Source organism: Sus scrofa, chromosome 14 (assembly GCF_054392235.1).
Source record: "Sus scrofa isolate SSC_HxYL_T2T_F1_AM1 chromosome 14, Sscrofa_HxYL_maternal_Yorkshire_Landrace_v2.0, whole genome shotgun sequence".
In the NCBI taxonomy this organism is placed as follows: domain Eukaryota; kingdom Metazoa; phylum Chordata; class Mammalia; order Artiodactyla; family Suidae; genus Sus; species Sus scrofa.
This window is the reverse complement of record NC_139396.1, coordinates 118,667,368-118,688,008: the sequence shown is the minus strand read 5'-3', so window position 1 is coordinate 118,688,008 and position 20,641 is coordinate 118,667,368. Positions and strand designations below refer to the sequence as shown.

General features: G+C 37.2%; 1 long non-coding RNA gene across 10 annotated transcripts in view; it reads left to right on the top strand.

The window, feature by feature from the left end:
• LOC102159151 (uncharacterized) overlaps positions 1–20,641 on the top strand; it is a 662,825-nt gene that overhangs the window by 542,211 nt on the left and 99,973 nt on the right. The gene's annotated exons all lie outside the window — the stretch shown is intronic.

Below are 20,641 nucleotides of genomic sequence, written 5' to 3'. Positions count from 1 at the left end.
TGACCTCCTTCGTTTACGCAATGTCAAATCACAGTAGTATAATATACATAGTACCTATCTCTATCTATCCATCAATCAATCTGTCTATCTATCTATCTATCTATCTATCTATCTATTGTTAATCAATTTGTTTATTGACTATCACTATAAACTAAAGTAAGAGTGAAGGGTCATTGCCTATAAGTAAGACCAACACAGGTTAGGTATTAATAGCTGTTCAATGAGCAAATAAGTGGAAACTCAAACTACTCTATGAGATGCAAGTTACTGTAACCTCATTTTGGGGGCTAAGAAAATCAAGGCTCAGAACATTATAGAAAATTTCTGAGGATCATAAATCTAATGAATGACAGTGTTGTGATTCAGACACAGGTCTGGCTGTCTTCAAAGCCCAACATCCAATCATTTTAATCATATGTGCTGCTTAAAATTATTCTCCTCCTTTAATAGACACTGAAATGGTATATTTCATACACTCTTAAGCTGGGCTTTCACTTGATCTGTAAATCAGTTTAGGAGGTAAAGACATTATGCTGACATGGCTCAATAAGCCCTTGTGATTCAACTGATGCTCTGTTACTTTGAACATCAATTAGAGTCTAGTGTGAGACTGTGATGTCACCATCTCTCTTCCAGCTGAGTAGAAAGTTCTGGAATGGCAAATTTACTTTCCAGGTCATTACTAATCTGGGCAGCCTGGGCCTGCAGGTAGCTCTGATAGATCTACTTGTCACGATAATGAGTCACTTTCTTACAGTAGCACAGATTAAGGGGAAAGTGTTTTCCACTAAATCTTTAGGGAAACCATTTTTAGAGGACAAACAATCTATTATTTCAGGTTATAATAAATCTTATAACATCATAAAACATCATAGAATTTGCCTAGTTATGGAATTACATTTTTCCCTACTCCTACCAAAGATAGAATGGTGTGTCAACAGGGTTCCATTTAGAGCTTCTATTAAAATGGTTGCAATGTCCAGGATCACCAGGAAATCTTATAATGACCCCAGGGAATTCATTTTTCTATTGTAAGACATCCATGTGATAAATTTCACCATATTTATTTTTAAATATTTATTGGATAGTTTTCATAAAAATTTCAAGAATTTTCTATATACCTATCTACATATATATAAAATAAGTAATAAGTTTTATTAAATTTTTCTACTTCTTCTACTACTTTCACTAGTTCAAAAAGGAATAATTCATCAAGGCAGCTCAGGAGCCCTGGATTTATTCTCCACTCTACTGGTACATAATTTTCTAATCTTGAATAAGCAATGGCTAATGTAGAAATCAAACACATAAATTATGAAGTGATGGATAAGAACATGACTCTCTTTCAATGCAATATACACTTAATGTTCTTTTTCCAGTTAAGGTGGTGCCGGAATTAGAAAACATCCTGATGGGTGTGGCCTCTTTTGTATACATAGTTTTCTTAAAATTATAGTAAAACATGCTAAACTGAACTATAATGCCCTTTTTACTTGTGTGTGTCATCCACTAGATGCTTAGTTCCTTAAGGCAGAGATGTGTCTTAGTCACCATTTATTTCAGTTGGCCTCACTTTTAATACCTGGCACAAGATCTACAATCATTTGTGAATGAAAGGATGAACACTTTCTCACCTCTTCCAATTCTGATAAATATATATTTGGCAAACAGTCAGCAAGCATTAATGGATTCACATTTTAAGTAACCAAGTGAAAAAGGGTTATTGTTTAAAGTTAACTTGGCAGACAATCTAATTGACACTGAATCTAAATTATAGGGATCATTTTACTAAATATATATTAGCTGGTGGTTCATGATTGCCTCTTATTACCTACCCTCAGAACACAAGGAACAACTATATATACCACACCTTAAGTTAAAGACTGAATGTATAACCAAAGGGAGGCAATGAGGCAAAAAGATTCAAGTTCTAACTACAGTCATAACCCTATTTTACTAGTAAAATCTATTAGTAGATATTAGGAGGGCAAAGTATGTTATCACCATTCAAAGTAGTGTTCTCTGAAGTTCCTGTGGTGGCTCAGAGGAAACAAATCTGACTAGCGTCTATGAGGTCGCAGGTTTGATCCCTGGCCTTGCTCAACATGTTAAGGATCTGGCATTGCCATGAGCTATGGTGTAGGTCACAGGTGCAGCTCAGATACTGTGTTGCTGTGGCTGTGGTGTAGGCTGGAAGCTGTAGCTCCAATTCAACCCCTAGCCTAGGAACTCCCATATGCCACAGATGCGGCCCTAAAAAACAAACAAACAAACAAAAAAATAGTGATCTCTGGAATAAAATTTTTTTAATAAGTAAACTTGCATGATTACATCATTAAACCAGCCAAACTTAGAAAAGTATACTATGAAATTAATCACAGTCTTTGAGTTTTTAAAGCTAGTTTTTTCAAAAACCAAATCCAGAAGAGCTGAATATACTGAATGAAAGTGAGTAGGAAACACAAGTGATTTCCCTTCATTTCACAAGGGAACAAATTTATAGAAAATTGAAGGGTGAAAATTTACAACTCAAAATTGTTTCATAATCAATCTGTAACAGAAAGAACTTCTTATTTCTGTAGGAAATAAAAGTCATAGCATTGAAATGACTAAATTACTCACTGGCAAAAAGATACTGACAATTTCTCTTTTCCTTTTACACATCTAAGAATGAAAATAGCAAAATACGCGTTGAAATGTCCTTAAGATATTACATTGCTTTATAAAAAATGATACATGACTGAGATGTGTATAAAAGGATGATGTTGAAACCTAACGTGTTTTACGACTGGAGACTGGAAATTAGGCTGGAGCTGGTGAGTCTGAGAAGCAACTCTGTGTAATTGAAAAACGTGAGTGAGCGGTTAAAGTTTACTTCTGAGCTCACATATTGATGAGCTTCATAGCACAGCAGCAGGCATCCTGTTTCCGAGATGGATATGGGGGAACAAACATATGTGAAGTATCTCCCTCACTAGCTCACATCTCATTGTTGAGAGTGCCCTCCGTAGTTAATGGAGCTGTCTGGCATTATGCCTGCTGCTGACCTGACAGGAAGTTTCTGGGAGGAAGTCAGAACAGGATCTGCATTACCTGCCAACTAGCCTTCTTCTCCAGCAGTCAAGTTGGTATTGCTGACTTTAGTTGAATAGGACACAATTCTCTTTCAGGACTCCTTGGTTAAGACTTTATTCATGTTAACTCATAATAAAGAGAGGTCTTTTATTTTTTTTCCCATATTTAGATGAAGAAACTACAGTATTGAAAGGTCAATTATCCAAAAGGCCAACCACTGACAGAATCATAATTCAAACTCTGGCCCCAGAGTCTGTGTTTAAAACACCACTCTATGCCAGTAAGACTTTTTTTATGTGGTCATAAATCTCAGTAGAGAAAGTCCACGCTGAATCTGTCATTGACTTTAGGAGGTTTTATGCTAACAAAATTCTGTAAGGACATGTAGGAAAATCTAGAGTTCTTTTCTCTTATTTTGTATTCATTTGAGTCAAATGAAGGAGCCAAATAAATAAGAATACTGAAAGCTATTAGATAAATAAAATTACAGCAGAAAAAAACTCTTCACATTTATTTTTCTTTCTCCTTTCTAAAAATTTTCCTTTTTTTCCTCCCTTACTTAAACCATGTAGATAACATCATCCATAGTCTATAAGACTCAATCTGTTTCTTGAGTGTAGCTTTCTAATTTGAGCAGAGTAGAGCTGTGAAATGAATATACATCCAAAAGAGTTGGGAAAAGATGTTAATGAATAAAATGTCTCTGGCCTGCAGTGTCCAAAATGAAAGGAGAGTTCAGGGATGCCTTGAGCAATATCCAACTCACACTTAATGATGACATATTAAAGCCTTCCTAGCTCTAAAAATAATTTACCTTTAATTACTTTTCCAGAATTGTAAGGCACAAAGGTATTGTCACTTTAAATGCAATTACGTGAATTTATTTTCAGCATTTCTCTATTCTTTATTAAATGCCTTGCCCATTTGGTAATGACATTGTTGTGTTGTTTTTTGAATAACTTTTTTTTTTGAGCTGATTAACACCCCCAATACGATATCCCCTCCACACACAGACATACATAGGCTTTCCTTGTTCAATCCTTAAATTTTTCTCATAAGCTTATTCATAGCTTTTATATGTGTTGAAATTAATGGCTTTTGAAAACATTCATTGTCAGTAGTATCTTTTTCTGTAATTAGTTTTTTTATTACTTTAGTTTATCAACCCATAACTCTTTTATTTTTGTGTGAATAAACTAGGCAATTAGGTCTAGAACTAAGGGTTTACAGTACTATAAATATTTTTCTTATTCTGAATGTGCACTGATGTTTTATTTCATATTTTTCATCATTTTAGGGTGGGTTCTTATCATTAGCCTATAGACCTTTAGGGCAAAGATGACATTATGTCTCTCTCTGTGTACTCCATCATGGCTGGAAGCTAAAGTCCTTTCCATATTCTTACTGAACATATACTAGGCAATGGAAAAACGCTTCTGACAAATTTATGTTTGTTTCAAATTACCACAGTAGGTAAGTTCTAACTTCAAAATATCACATGAGCATGTAATATCTAAATAATTCTGAAACACTTCTACAGGATGCAATCAGTGTATAACTAGGTCATAACTTGATTCAAATATCAGCGGATGTTGTCATCACTTTCTAGGTTCTGGATCTACCAACCTACAATTTCCTTACTCTCTTCTGCACACATACAAACCATAAACTTTTTTTTTTTTTTTGGTCTGTTTAGCACTGTACCCAAGGCATATGTATGTTCCCAAGCTAGGGGTCAAATTGGAGTTACAGCTGCCGGCCTGTACCACAGCCACAGCAATGCAGGATCCAAGCCGCATCTGTGACCTACACCACAGCTCACAGCAACAATGGATCCTTAACCCACTGGGCAGGGGCAGGGATCAAACCCGTGTCCTCATGGATACTAGTCCAGTTTATTAACCACTGAGCCACAAGGGGAACTCCACAACCATTAATTTGATCTGCCTACTCATGGGGCTATGGGCTTACCACCACTTCTACTCAGTAGGTTATATTAAAGAAAAATAAGTGAGAAGGACAATTGCCTAGTGATAATATTATATATTGTTTTAGCCCAAAGGCTTTGGAACTAGACTGCCTGCCTCTAACTTGTGACCTTAATCTTCCTAGGCCTCTATTTCAATTTGCAAAATAGGAATAATAAAAGTATGTAATTAATAGTGTGCCTGTGTTGATTAAAATGAATATTAAATCTAAAAAGCCTCAGTTCAGTGTCAGATAGGAAGTAAGAACTCAGTAGATATTATGGATGTCTTTATAATTTTCCCTTTTTAAAATATAATTAGCATATGTTCCAATATGTTTTTTATTACTTATACTATTTCATAGACTTGTATTAATAACTCAATACTGGAATAACAGAATCACAAATGGCAGTGGAAAATCTCTGGTTTATTCAGTTTTATACATTTCAAAGGTTATACCCACAGAATAGTAATCCATTTTATTTATTTAAGAGAGGTATCCAAGTCTAAAAATTTGGAACTATTTGGAACTAGTTTATTTGGAACTGAATTGCAAAAAAATCTGATTTATCAAAACCAATCTATGTTCTTTAGGTGCTTGATTATTTGTCTGTTTAGCTTTTTACTACAATTAAGATGATTGAACCCAAAGAACAGTTTACCATTCCTAGTAGACAGGGAGTCAAGAGTCAAGGGTCCTGTTTTCAGATGTGACACTAGCTACTGTGATCTTAGGTAAATTATTTATTTGGTTAATTCTTCATTAGTGATATGAGGTCATTTTGCTAGATGTGCACTAGCTTATATGAATTATTGGGGACCTAGTAGTTTCTATTATCAAGTCTGAATAAATAATTCAAAACATTTCAGATCAGAAGAGATATTAATTTAACTAGTCCAATGACACTAAGTTGGAATGCCTGTAGAGCCATATAGATAATTAAGATGGAGAAACAACAATAACTCATTAACTGAAGTAAGATGATAAAAGGCAGTTAATAATCAGCATTGGAAATTTAGGAGAAAAGGCTTCTATCTTTTGGAGACAAGGAAGTCTGTCAAAAGGGGACAGTAACTCCTTCCTTCTCACTTACTATTGCCACAATAACAGTCCAATTTTGCCAGATTTTCCAATGTTCAAATGTCAAAAGAAATTCCAACACATGCAAGAAATCAAGATTTTTCACATGAAATATTCTGAATTTTATGTGTGGACAACAAATTTCTTTCTTTTTAAATCATAATTATAGTCAAACAAATAGACAATGGGACTGTGTTTGGCCCAGGAACCACCAAATTGCCACCTTTCCATTCACTGCTTGAATTCCTCCACAGCATCCCAAAGATGTATTCATTAAGTTTATGCCACTACAGTCAACTTGGTATCTTGGACAGCTATTTCTATGTTTGGGCAGTTTTGATAGAAAGTTATTTTATTTTATTGCTTTTGCTTAAAAGATGATGATTGCTTTTGCTGTCATCATATTTATGTATCTTTTTCCTTCTCTTAAAACCGTAGTGAAAAATCTAATCTGCCTATTTTATCTGTTGAAAATTATCTCATTCCCGCCCCTTAATAACACCTAAGTCCTTTCTTATTTCAGTTATTTCAGATCAAACTGGAGTTTCTTCATTCTTCTGATTGAAACTGCTGAATTGATGGACTTTCCCTGTATTCTTAGAAGTGTTCTGGACAAAGCTAACTCCCGTGGTCTATATATAATCCATCAGCATGGTGTGGGAAGGCTATCTTTTTACCATATCACTGTAGCACATGAAAATCTTTTTGTTCCTAAATTACTTTTCTATTCAAATTAGAACAGAAAAGTAATTGCCACTATTATGTTAACATTACTCACCTTTTTTTGTTTTTTGAATTTTCTTCATACCTTATAACACTTAATCCAACAATGAGATAGTCTTATATTAGTGAAATTCATCAGGACATAGCCTCAAATAATATATTTATCCAAAGTTGGAAAGTTTACTTGTCATTGTTTATATTTTCGTGATGTTTTATGTATTACATTAGTAGTTTTGGTCACAGTTTTAGACCCAAATCTACAAGATTATTTTAAAGATAAATTATAAAATGATTCTTGTAATTTTCCTTTAAACATTAAAACCATTTGTAACAGGAAAGACTACAGTTTTAGCTTGTTAGAAGTTTGACATATTTCATGTTTATCTTAGGAAGTAGCATAGAGTTTATAAAAACCAAAGTATGGAATTTGGGAATATTAAGTTGCATATCGAAGTCAAGTTCTCTTCCTGCTCTAAACTGACTCCAGTTTACATTTGAGAAGAGTGCTTGGTAATCGACTTGACAACAGCTAATCACATCATTGCCTAGTTGTCTAGGCTCAACAACAGACTCTAGCCAATGGATTTTTATTTTATTCTGATTATCTTGTTTTTCCTTCTTATGCTCTGTTATTCTTCCCTTGAGGGAAACTGAATCTCTAAGAACAGTTTTAGGCTTCGTTTCCTGACTTACTAACTCATTGTAGAGGAGGCTATCACCCTGCCAAGGACAAAAGGGCCTTTATTAATTGTAAGGTGGTGAGGTAATGTTACCCTGAGTGAGTCATATAATGTGGCATTTTGAGCCCATAGCAATACATCATCCACATCGTCCCTGCATCTCTGTGTTAAGTGCCTAGTGAGGTCATTCAGGGGCAGGCAGTTTTAGCCACAACTTTAAGAGCTATTTGTCACTATCTAACTTCACATGGAAAAGTGTTTTCCCATATCCTTCCGGGGGAACTTTGTGGTAGACTGAAAGTTCGTATGAGTTATTTTTAATAGACATACGTAAGTCCTATAATGGTAGCGGAAGGAGCAATGAGACAGGGATACGGATTTGAGGCCTCTTCCCCAGTTTTCTAGGTGCCCGAGTTTGTGAAAGAGTAAGAAAGAGTGATAAACCTTCTTCTAAAATCCCCAAGAAGAACAACTTTGTGGTGGGAGTGTTCTTTTACAGTTGAAAGAATCCCAAAAGTTCAGTGGGTCAGTACTTCTAGTCCCTAGCTGTCTACTATTATGGTCCATGCACAGGTTGGAAAAAAAGAATTTCCAAACTCAGAGCAGGGTGAAGTTTATTGAGGCAGGAAATGCTTCTAGGGCGAGCAGCTGGCCAACTTCCTGATAATCAGGGAGAAGTGACTCTGAGAATGAGTCTTTGTCTATTTTTATAGCCCAGGAATAAAGGAGAGAGGGGTGGTCTTACAATATATTTGCTGATTGGTTGTTAAGGACAGATACTTTCCTAGAAGAGCAGGGAGAGGAACAAGCCAATTACCTTCCCTTATATGGGATAGGAGAGGAGTAGGCCAGGCTACTCAGGAGGGACTCAAGAGCTTGTAACAGTTGCAGTGGGACAGCAGGGGTAATAAGGGTCTGGTAATTTTTATCCTGGCCACATTGACATATGGAGAGGCCTTGAAGTCCCACATTTATTTCTTCTTTAGTTAATTTCCATTTGAAGGAGCTCTAAAATCCAGTTCTTCAGGACTTCTATATTATCCTCATTATTCAGCACCCAAATATTCCAACTCCTTGTCTTTCTAAAACATCATTCCTGCCAAATTGCAGCTCTGAATGAACTTTCTTCTTCCTTTTCCATACTGCTGCTTCTGTCCTCCTAAATATTTCAGGGGAAAGGTGCATGTTTTTGCTGACTGGCTTTATTTCAAATATATGAGGAAAATGGGAAGATGTTGATCAAAGAGTAGAAACTTTTAGTTATAAGAATAAAGTTTTGGGAAGAACAATTTCTGGGGATCTAGTGTACAGCATAGTGACTATATTTAATAATACATATTGTATATTTGAAATATTCTGAGAGAGTAGGTCTTAGGCATTCTCACCACATACATACATGCATACACACTACACATATACATGTGATTTCTAAATTTTTATCTATAAAAGATATTTTTATTTATTTATATGTGATTTATTTTCTCATTTCTCCAGAACTGTATTCCCTTGGAATTCTAAACTGCTGCTTCCAGTATTGATCATTGTTCTCAAATTCCCAAACCAATAGTCCTTTTTCTAAAGCTTCCCTCATTTCTCTTGGTATTGTTTTGATTCATCCTGAGCCACAATTCATCTTTATTCTCTTGAATAGAATAAAATATACTTCAAAATCTGAAGCAGTTCTTTTGTTTGCCTACAACTCTAGCTATTATAATGAAGGGTTATTCTGTTTAACAGTAGGCTGAACCAGCTGAATGGGCTTTACATTTCCTCTGAGTTTTTCTGCAAGTTCACTGGCATACCCCCACCCTCCAACACTTTCATCCCTGTTCTTTCCTGAGACTTCACTCTCTTGTTACCTCCTTACTCTCCATTTTGAATGCCGAGTTCTAGTACCTTTGCTTTTGTCTCATTGCCTATTATTGGTATCTCTCTCTCTGTCTAGTCCTTTAGATGTGTGTTTCCTATTGGACTAGCATCTATTTGGGACATTGTTGATTGGTATAGAATGGACTCTAAAGGCATAGAGACTTGGAGTCCCTTTTGTAGCTCAGAGGGTTAAGAACCTGACTAGTATCCATGAGGATGCAAGTTTGATCCCTGACCTAGCTCAGTGGGTTAAGGGTCCAATGTGGCCACAAGCTACAGTGTGGGTTGCAGATGTGGCTTGGATCTGGCATTGTTGTGGCTGTGGTGTAGGCCACTGCCTAGGGTTCTGGTTCAACCCCTAGCCTGGGTACTTCCATGTGCTGCGGATGTGGTAAGGAAAAAAAAAATGGCATAGAGCCTTGACTTGTTAGCCCAGTCCAGCCTTGCCCAAGTCCTTCTCAGACAAATTATTTAATACCCCTATGTCTTAAGTTTCCTTATTTGAAAAATTGGAAGAAACTAATATACTAAGGTGTTTTGTTAGTTTTCTATTTTGAATTAGGAATTTAAAATAATGCTATTCTATTATTTCACAGTTTCTGTTTTCAGAAGTGTGGGCAAAGGTTAACTAGATCTTATATTCAGAGGCTCACCGAGCTAAAATCAGGAATTCAACCAGGGCTACAATTTCACTTGAAGTTCTCTTCCAAGATAACTGGTTGTTAGCTGAAAACATTTCTTTGTGGTGGTTAAGACTGAGATTCTCACTTTATCGCTTGCTTGCTGTTAATGAGATGCCTTTCTTCACTCCTAAATGCCACTACCATTACCTCTACAGCATGGTTCTTTGCTCCTTCAAGGAATCATCTATCATGCTTAGAATTTCTCTGATTGCTTTTAATGGCTTATCTAATTGGGCCAGGTCCACCCTGGATAATCTTGTATGATTAACTCAAAGTCAGCTAGCTGGGAATGTTAAATATGTCTGCAAAATCTCTTCTGCTGTATAAAGTAATGCAGTCATGGGAGTTTTATGGCATCCTATTTACAAGTCCTGCTCACACTTAAGGGAGGGGATTATTCAGAGCATGGACACCAGGGGACGGGCATATCGGGGGCCATCTTAAAAGTCTACCTTCTAAAAAATTATTTAACTCATGAAATTACTGTGAGGATTAAACTGTAGTGCATAAAAGTACTTGATATTATGTCTGACTCACAGTAGATGTTTAATAAATTTTCACTACTGCTATCTCTATGATATTATCATCAGGAAATCATGCTTCCTGATTTTTTTTCCAATATTACCTGTGGGAGCATAACATCAACCCATTTTTCCAAACTCAAGAAAACTTATCCTAGCTTGGTTTCCACATCCTAGGTCTTAGCAATCAAAAGATTACTAAGATTACTGATTTTTGAATTCTGTGGTTTAGGTCTTAATAGCTTCAAGACTATTTTATTAAAAACAATAATCTATACATGCTCTCAAAACTTGAGTAAAGCAAAATTTCTACTGTATGTTCTAGTGAAACAACAAACTGGTAGTCAAATACAAACTTATGGCATTAATTACCACCTGAGCAACTGAAATGAAAATCTGGAAAAGAGATTACAAACTGCCTAAAAGTATGGAATTTTAAGTGAGGAGGAATGGGGCAACTGGGAGGTGGAAGGAGCAGGGAAGAGACAGAGAAAATTGATTTGCTAATGACTGCTCTGAATATTTCCTCTGTTTATTTGTAGTGTAATAGCTCCCTTGAATTGCTTTTGTTCAAAAATTAATGCAAATCTAAGTGACTTATGTTTCTAACTTCTATTTGTAGAAATATATGCAAGTTTCTGGGTTTTAAGTGAAAACCATCTTGCCTCTCATTATTTACAGCAGGGCAGCTGTAGGTTACAAATGAATGCTTGAAATCTTTTGGGGCCTCTGATGTGTTTTATTGATAAATTGTTACTTTCAAAACAACTACTGTTATGTTAATGCTCCAAACAGTAAGTATTATGATCCAGAGAAAGACCTATAGTAGTCTCATCACTCACACTCTGTCCTTGACAGTCTTCAGAGGGAAATTCCCAAAGAGAAAACAGGTATCTGTCACACAGTACTTATCCTATGCACCCAGTAACTTACACTGTTCATGGTTGGTAACATAAGCGACATGCTGAGCCTAAGCTAATGAATTTCCATTTCAAAAAGCACAGCAACATTTTTTTCCTTTGTATTAAGCTCTGAGCAGGTGGTGTTTTCTAATCATTTATGTTCAGTTCATCTGCTGTCATAACCAAGAGGGATCGGAGATGCACTGTAGCTTGTGTGGTAAAATGATGATGAATAGAACAAAGTTGTTGTTTGATCAGGGAAACATTTAATTTGGAATCCATGGCAACAGAAGTATGTGAGGCGGGGCTGGGCCCTGCCCTCTGTCATGAAGCAGTAATTCAACATCATCTAGCAATCCTCTAGCTTGGTTCTTGTCACTGTTGAAAAATGATGAATTAAAGCAGAAAATCAGTAGTAGACGTGGCAAGACATTATCTCTGGTTGGTAGAACAAAGTGTTTCTATAGCAGCTGGAAACTAAACTTTCAAAACTGGGCTGTTTGTCCTCTATGCTCTCAAAGCATCACATTTTAACCATTATCATAACTCTTATTTTTCAAATATTAATGGTCTCTTTACCTATTTATCTCCCTCATAGACTAGATCGTTAAAGGCCTTAGTACTGCCACTTTGTTTCTCAGTTACCTTGTCCAACACTTCACAGAAGGTGGGTAGTCATCAGAAATGTGGTTTTTAGTAGAATATACTCAAATACAAATATAAACACTATCCTTTCTCATTTTACTGAAAGAAAAGCTACCACATCCTCAAACTGTAATGTGTTCAATCTTGTCAGCAGCTTTTAATGTCTGACTTTATGTGGACGAGGTCAATAACATGTAAGATGCTCTATTACAGCTATAATTTGATTACATTAAATTAATAAATAGAGCTGAAAACTTTTCCTTGAAACAGATTTTACAAGTAACAATTTCACTATTCTCTAGGACTGAACTAATAGATAAAAACAATTCCCTCTTTGGGAGTATAGGCACTTTACCCTCCAATGCTTCTTTCTTTTATATATATATATATATAATGATATTTATTTTTTTCCATTATAGCTGGTTTACAGTGTTCTGTCAGTTTTCTACTATACAGCATGGTGACCCAGTTAAACATACATGCATAGATTCTTTTTTCTCACATTATCATATTCCATCATAAGTGACTAGACATAGTTCCCAGTGCTACACAGCAGGATCTCATCGCTAACCCGTTCAAAAGGCATTAGTCTGCATCTATTAACCCCAAGTTCCCAATCCATCCCACTCCCTCCCCTTCCCCCTTGGCAACCAAAAGTCTATTCTCCAGCTCCATGATTTTCTTTTCTATGGAAAGGTTCATTTGTGCCGTATATTAGATTCCAGATATAAGTGATATCATATGGTATTTGTCTTTCTCTTTCTGACTTACTTCACTCAGTATGAGAGTCTGTAGTTCCATCCATGTTGCTACAAATGGCATTATTTTGTTCCCTTTTTATGGCTGAGTAGTATTCAATTGTATATATATACTACATCTTCCTAATCCAGTCGTCTGTTGATGGACATTTGGGTTGTTTCCATGTCTTGGCTATTGTGAATAGAGTTGCAATGGACATGCAAGTGCATGTGTCTTTTTCAAGGAGAGTTTTGTCTGGATATATGCCCAAGAATGCGATTGCTGCGTCATGTGGTAGTTCTATGTATAGTTTTCTAAGGTATCTCCATAACATTTTCCATAGTGGCTGTACCAGCTTCCATTTCCACCAACAGTGCAGGAGGGTTCCCTTTTCTCCACACCCCCTCCAGCATTTGTTATTTGTGAACTTATTAATGATGGCCATTCTGACTGGTGTGAGGTGGTACCTCAGGGTAGTTTTGATTTGTATTTCTCTAATAAATCAGTGATGTTGAGTACTTTTTCATGTGTTTGTTAGTTATCTGTATATCTTCCTTGGAGAAATGTCTATGCAGATCTTTTGCCTATTTTTCAGTTGGGTTGCCGGCTTTTTTGCTATTGAGTTGTGCTCTTATAAGTACTTTTGGGATAAGATTCACAATTTTAGGACTAAATTTGAGATTTGATGTACAACTATATTAACAAGTGGAATGAGACATTGGGATTAGGCCATTTAGGATGCACTGAAGAGTTAATTTATATAACAGGAGTTTCCTGTAACAAAATTAATATTTACCAGCAACTTGCAGGAGGTGTCAGTCACAATAAAAACAGTCAATTGAGACTATTCATAGCAATTTCTTTTATTTATTTATTTATTTATTTATTTTTTGTCTTTTTGCCTTTTCAAGGGCCGCTTCCCACGGCATATGGAGGTTCCCAGGCTAGGATTCGTATCGGAGCTGTAGCCACTGGCCTACGCCAGAGCCACAGCAACGCGGGATCTGAGCCACGTCTGCAACCTACACCACAGCTCACGGCAACGCCGGATCCTTAACCCACTGAGCAAGGCCAGGGATCGAACCCACAACCTCATGGTTCCTAGTCGGATTCATTAAACACTGAGCCATGATGGGAACTCCATTTCAGCCACTCTTGCACCTAGACGTTGTCTCACCTCAAATATAGCCCTGTTTAAGACCTCTCATCACAACGATTGCAATGGCTTTCCTCTTTGTACTTCAATGGAGACCAGTTGATTGACTGCACTGGTCCTTGATATCTCTGATTCCTGGCCCAAACCAGGTCTTCCCAGATTTCAGCTTCTTCCTCTTGACTTCACTTGCCTGCCCTCTTAGCCTTGTTTCCACAGAACAAGTCTGCAATTGTTCCCTTGCTGATATGCTAGAGTTCCTTGCTGGTTTTACCTTCCTGTTTCCCACCTGGCATAACTCCAGTGACAGATGAATCCAAGTCTGTTTACTCCAGATGTACCCTCGGGTAGCTAAGTGTTGCTAGGGGCAATCATACAGCCCTGCTATCACTCTCAATTCACAATAAATTTATCAATGGAATGGAGGACTTAACACTACTCACTCAACCTCCTGTGGCTTTTTCTTTCCTTTTCTTAAACTGTATGTATGTCATACATACAGAAGAATGTATGAAATGCATATGTACAGCTTCAAGAATAATCACAATGAGAACACCGTGGAATCAGGACTTAGGCGAAGAAACAGGCATTGCCAGTACATGAGAGGGTCCCTTTGTGTCCCCCACAATTGTTTGTCCATCACCCCCTCTCCCTACCACCTCCCTTCCAGAGGTAACCATTATCCTGATATTTATTCCTATGCCTCTGTTTAAACTTTTACCCCTAGATATGTACGCCTGTCTTTGAACTTTTATAAATGGAATCATACTCTATATTTTCTACTGTTACTTGTTGGTATTATCAATATTAGACTTGTGAGATTCACCCATGTTGATGAATCACCCATGTTGATGTACTTTATTTATATTTATTTGGTATTCTGTTATGATATATTTATTTGGTCTGCTATTAGTAGACATCTGGGACCTGACATTTTTCCTCTTATTCATTCATTCATTGGACAAATATTTCCTGAGCACCTACTATGTGCCAGGCACTACTTTAGGCATTGGGATAGAACAGCTGTCGAAACTGATAAAATTTGGAGTTCCCTGGTGGCTCAGCAGGTTAAGAGATCCAGTGTTGTCACTACTGTGGTTCTGATTACAGCGGGTTTAACCCCTGGCCCAGGAACTTCTGCATGCCACAGGTGTGGCCAAAAACCAAAAACCAAACCAAAATAAAACATAGATAAAATCCCTTTGCACATGCGTATTCTAGTGGTGGGAGACTACAATAAACAGGAGAAAAACTAGATCAGTTATATTGTGTGTTAAAAGATAAGAAGTCCTAATTAGGAACAAAAGCAGGGAAAGAGATGGAAAATACCAGGATGGGAGGTTGTGATGGGAGGTCCTATGGTATTTCGCACTGGGTTGACATCTAAGCCAAAACACAGGGCCATCTGAGGTAAAATGTTCCAGCAGAGGCAGGACCAGTACCAAAGGGTCTGTGCAGTGCACTTCCATTGCTAACTGCCCAGAATTAGGCTAAGTTAAGGGCACAATCCCCACAAAACTGCCCTCACTTCAGACACTAGCCCCAAGCTCAGGGGTCCCCCAAACACCCAAGCTTCTGACCAACTGCTTACACATTTGCAGGTTTCCCTTACTCCCTCAAGTTCAAGAATTCACTGAAGGAGTTCTCCTGTGACTCAGTGGGTTAAGGATCTGGTGGTGTTACTGCTGTGACTCTGGTTACGCTTGTGGCTCAAGTTCAGTCCTTGGCCCAGGAACTTCCACATGCCTCAGGCATGACCCCAAAAAAATGAAAAAAAAAAAAAAAGAATTCACTAAACTCACAGAACTTAGGCAAGCAGTGTACTTATAACTCCAGTCTTACTATAACAGAAGGGATTCAAATCAAGAAAAATAATTTCCTAAGGCAAGATCTAGGAGGGTCCTAAACTCAAAGCTTTCACATCTCTTCTGCATGGATTCAGGATGCATCTTCTTCCTGGCACAGAGTACTGTTAACCAGGGAAGTTCACCTGAGCTTTTGTGTCGAGAGATTTATTTCTGTGTCTAAGGTTTCATTATATAGGCATGATTAAATCATCCATGGCCCATGTAGTTCATTCTCCAGCCCCTTCCCCTTATCCCAGAAGTTGGACTCATGCCATATGCCTCAAAGCTCCAACCCTCTTATGACATGGTCAGTCTTTCTGGCATGATCAGCCCCCATCCTGAAGCCCCAAGTTAGCATAAACTCAGCTGTGGTCTGAGGACCCACCGTGAATAACAAAAATGCTTCTATCACTCAAGAAATTCCAAGGACTTAGGATCCCCCTCCCAGAAACAAGGGGACAAAGGCCAGCCAAATTCTTCATCATACACCACCCTGTGTGTCTGGAGAAAAGTAAGCATGGCCAAAAATAAAAGGAGATAGGATCAGAAACATAATAGATCCCTCTGGATCCACCTAATCAAAGGACTGGTTCCTTCTGATTTTTCTAGTGCCTGTTTCCTAGAGCCTGGTTGGAAAAGTTCTCTCAGGTTTGGGCTAGAAGAGGCATTTCTGAGTCATAGGGGAGGCACATGCTCAACTCTGTTGGGAAATACCCAGTTGTTTTCTAAAGTAGTAATATATGTTCCTACCAGCGAGGTATGGAGTTCCCATTGTGGTGGCTGGACTAACAGTTGTCCCACAAGTCCATGTCCTGATCCCTAGAATTTGTTAATATGTTTCCTTTCTTTACATTATTTGAAAAAAAAATTGCAGATGTAATCAGTTAAGATCCTGGGGAGATTAGAAGGGATGGGTGTGGCCAGTGTAATCACAAGGGAGGCCTGAGGGTCAAAGTCACAGAAGGGGGTATGAGGTCAGAAGGAGTGAGGGAGAGATTAGAAGGTGCTACATTGCTGGCTTTGAAGATGGAGGAAGGAACCACAAGCCAAGGAAAGCAGACTGCCTGGGAAATAGATTCTCTCCTACAGCCTCCAGAAGGAACTAGCCCTGAGGACATCTTGAATGTATCCCAGTGAGACTGGCCTCCAGAAGTGTAGATGGTAAATTTGTGTTAAGATTGTGGTAGTTTATTTCAGCAGAAACTAATACAAAATCCTTGCCAATACTTTCTAAGTGTTGATTTCTCAATTTTTGCCAAACTCTGTATGGTACAGTCTTGTCTCATTGTGGATTTAATTTGTTTTCCTGATGATAAATAGCAGCAAACATCTTTTATTGACAGAACATTGTAAATCAACTATAATAAAAAATTTAAAAAACATATCAAATATCTTTTAATATGCCTACTAATCATTTGAATTTACTCTTTCTTAAAATGTCTGTTCAAGTATTTTTGCTCAGTTTCCTATTGATTATTCTTTTTCTTATTAATTTAGTAGCTTTCTATATATTCTAGGTATGGGTGCAATGAGTTAAATGTGTTACAATGGGTTAAATGTGTTACAAATTGATAAGTGTCCAATTGTTTGGACAGTCATCTCCCCATTCAGGGTTTATATTATCACTCCCTTTGTGTTGTTATCTTTTGATGGAGATAATGTCTTAACTTGTATAATAGGCCCCCATAATTTGAGTTTTTCACTCTACTCCTCTCTCTACATTCGCAACAATTACAAATCCCCCAGGCCTTTACAAAACGCTGGGCTGCTGCTTCCTTCCCTGTCAGATGATGACTCTCCCTCTTTTAGTTCATACAGAAATTCAAAACTGTCATTAGGAACTGTCTCAACTCTTACCCTAAATTGATACATTTGTCTTCATGCTTCCCTCATTCCTTCTTGTCATAATGGAGGACACAGTGCCTTTTCTCTTACAGGTCTTCCTCTAATCCTCTGCCCTGGATGCCTTTCCATATACCTCCTCTTTAATACTGTGCATTTAAATATTCCCTCTCTCATCTCTCTCTTTAATGTCCTCCATTTATTTATTTAGTTCCATATTTAGTCTTTTTAGGGCTGTGCCCATGGTATATGGAAGTTCCCAGGCTAGGAGTCGAATCGGAGCTGTAGCTGTCAGCTCACACCACAGTCACAGCAATATCAGATCCGAGCTGTGTTTGCAACCTACACCACAGCTCACGGCAATGCTCTATCCTTAACCCACTGAGCAAGGGCAGGGACCGAACCCGCAACCTCATGGTTCCTAGTCGGATTCGTTAACCACTGCGCCATGACGGGAACTCCCATAGCAATTTCTATCCATTTATTTATAGCGTGTGAATGAATGGTTAGAGAGAAATGTAGACTTGGTAGGGAGGAAAACAAAGTCCTTCTTATAACCATGTGATGAGATGCTGGTGCATAATCCATCATATATTTAAGACAGATGTACTTTCTGTGGCTTTTTAGCTTAACTCCAAAATCAAATATATAATAATCTTGCAGACTTCTTAAAGTTAAGTGATTTGTTTGCATGGTTATTAGCAAAGATAATTTAAGAGATGTTAATGTTAATAGGGATGTTTAGGGACATCATTTTCTAAAAGCAATTGTAATATCTAAAAAAATTATAGATGCAAATCTCTACATGTTATTTTATAAGTGAAATCAGTTACCTACCTATGTATTTAGCATTCTCTGTGTTTGGAACATCTGGAAAGGGGAATTCATGGGAAATTCTGAAAGAAAGAATTTCCATGAATGAGAGATTATGAAAGAAAGACTTTCAATGACATGAACATTGATTTTGTGAATATCAAAAGATGAAAAAATTAATATATACACACAATTTGGTATAAATAAATACAGCTCAAATATTGAAAGGACCTGAAGTTAAAGAGCTTCAAGTCAAATGGAATCCGGAAATTCTTGAGAACTAAATTATTTTTAAGGATCTCACAAGGGCTGGAGCACACACTGGGGGAAGAAGGGAATCAGGAATAAAGGCATTATGAAAGGCAGGAATAGCATGATAAACGGAGGTCTGTTAGATATTAGCTGGCAGGAGCCCAAGGACCACTTGAGAGAATAAGGTAAAACTAGATTAATGAACTGTAGCTGCTGAGGAGACCTTGCACAGTAGCTGTGCTACCCATAGGAAAGGTGCTTTATGTTCTCTGGCGGTAAGTGAAATACAAAAGGACTTTTTCTTTCTTTTTTCTTTTTTTGTTTTGTTTTGTTTTGTTTTTTGTCTTTTATCTTTTGAGGGCTGCACCCGCGGCTTATGGAGTTTCCCAGGCTAGGGGCAAATCAGAGCTGTAGCCACCCAGCCTATGCCACAGCCACAGCCAAACAGGATCTGAGCCACCTCTGTGACCTACACCACAGCTCACGGCAACGCTGGATCCTTAACCCACTGAGCAAGGCCAGGGATTGAACCCACAACCTCATGGTTACTAGTTGGGTTCGTTAACCACTGAGCCACAATGGGAACTCCCCAAAAGGACTTCCTTAAAGAAGATAATAATAACAGCTAAGGTTTATTAAAGGCTTACTTATACCAAAAGACATGTCTCAACTCATTTTCTTGTCAAACCTATGAGGCAGATGCTATCATTATTTTTATTTTATAGAAGAAAACTGTACCAACACATAGCAATTTCATAACTTCTCCAAAAATAGAGATAATAAATGCTTTGATGGGAATTCAGAAAATAGCCTGACCCAACACCCCGTAACAATCTCATGTCAAAGAGCCACTCAAGATAGTTATTCTAAAGTCAGCATAAAATGAGAGGAATGGGTCAAATCTTATTACAATGAAATCAACTTAAAGTTCAAGGCAATATATTTTTCCCCCATGAAGGAAAGGGCCTTTCAAGGGAGACAAAAAAAAATCTTCTTTATCCCGAATATGCCACCATCTTCTCCATTGAATTCCTACTACGTTTTGTCATGGTGGAGAAATAGTCATTCATTCTCAAGAGCTGCTATATTGAAAATAAAGTATGGTTCAAGTCAATGCAAGAAAAAAATTCAGGGTGCAAGTGCCAGCTAGAAATTCTTCTCAATATAGTAGCCTCAGTTCTTTCTCCAGACACAGACATATGTGACCAGAAATTAGAAGTGGCAATGAAATATTGCCAAGAAAGGGTAATCCCTAGGAGAAACCTGGACACAGGCACAAAAGATGACAAAAATTTCAGTGGGGAAAAGTTTTCTGAAAGGAGAGGTTTTGTTTTTGATGCGCTAAATTATGAACTAAAAAATAATCAAGGGTCTGCCTTAATCCCCATTTGTAGGGAGAAAATGAAATTATTTAATTCCCTTCTCTGCTATGCAAAACTTTTAGTTTCAAAGAAATAAGGATATTATTTGCCAAGTATATTTAGTCAAGAGTTTCTCCCTTTATAAATAGCAATAAAACTTTAAAATGTTATTTTTTTGTATTTAGAATTTTTCTTTTAATTTTTATTTAAATAACTTTCAAAATATTCTAAGCTACTTGCTCTGTCCCTTTTTATGATGTAGTTCCTTGATAAAAGCTCAGTTTTTCTCTGCTTGTCATTATTTCAAATTTCTCTAATTCATTTTTTTTTTCAAAATTCCTACCATCCAGCCCCATAGGAGTGTTGGTATCTTATAAATCAAGGAAAATTTAACTGGCCCTGAATTACATATATAGCATATCCTCTTACCCCCTACCTCCATCAAGAATAGTGTGTCTGGAGAAGAGTCTCCTGTTATAAAAGACTATG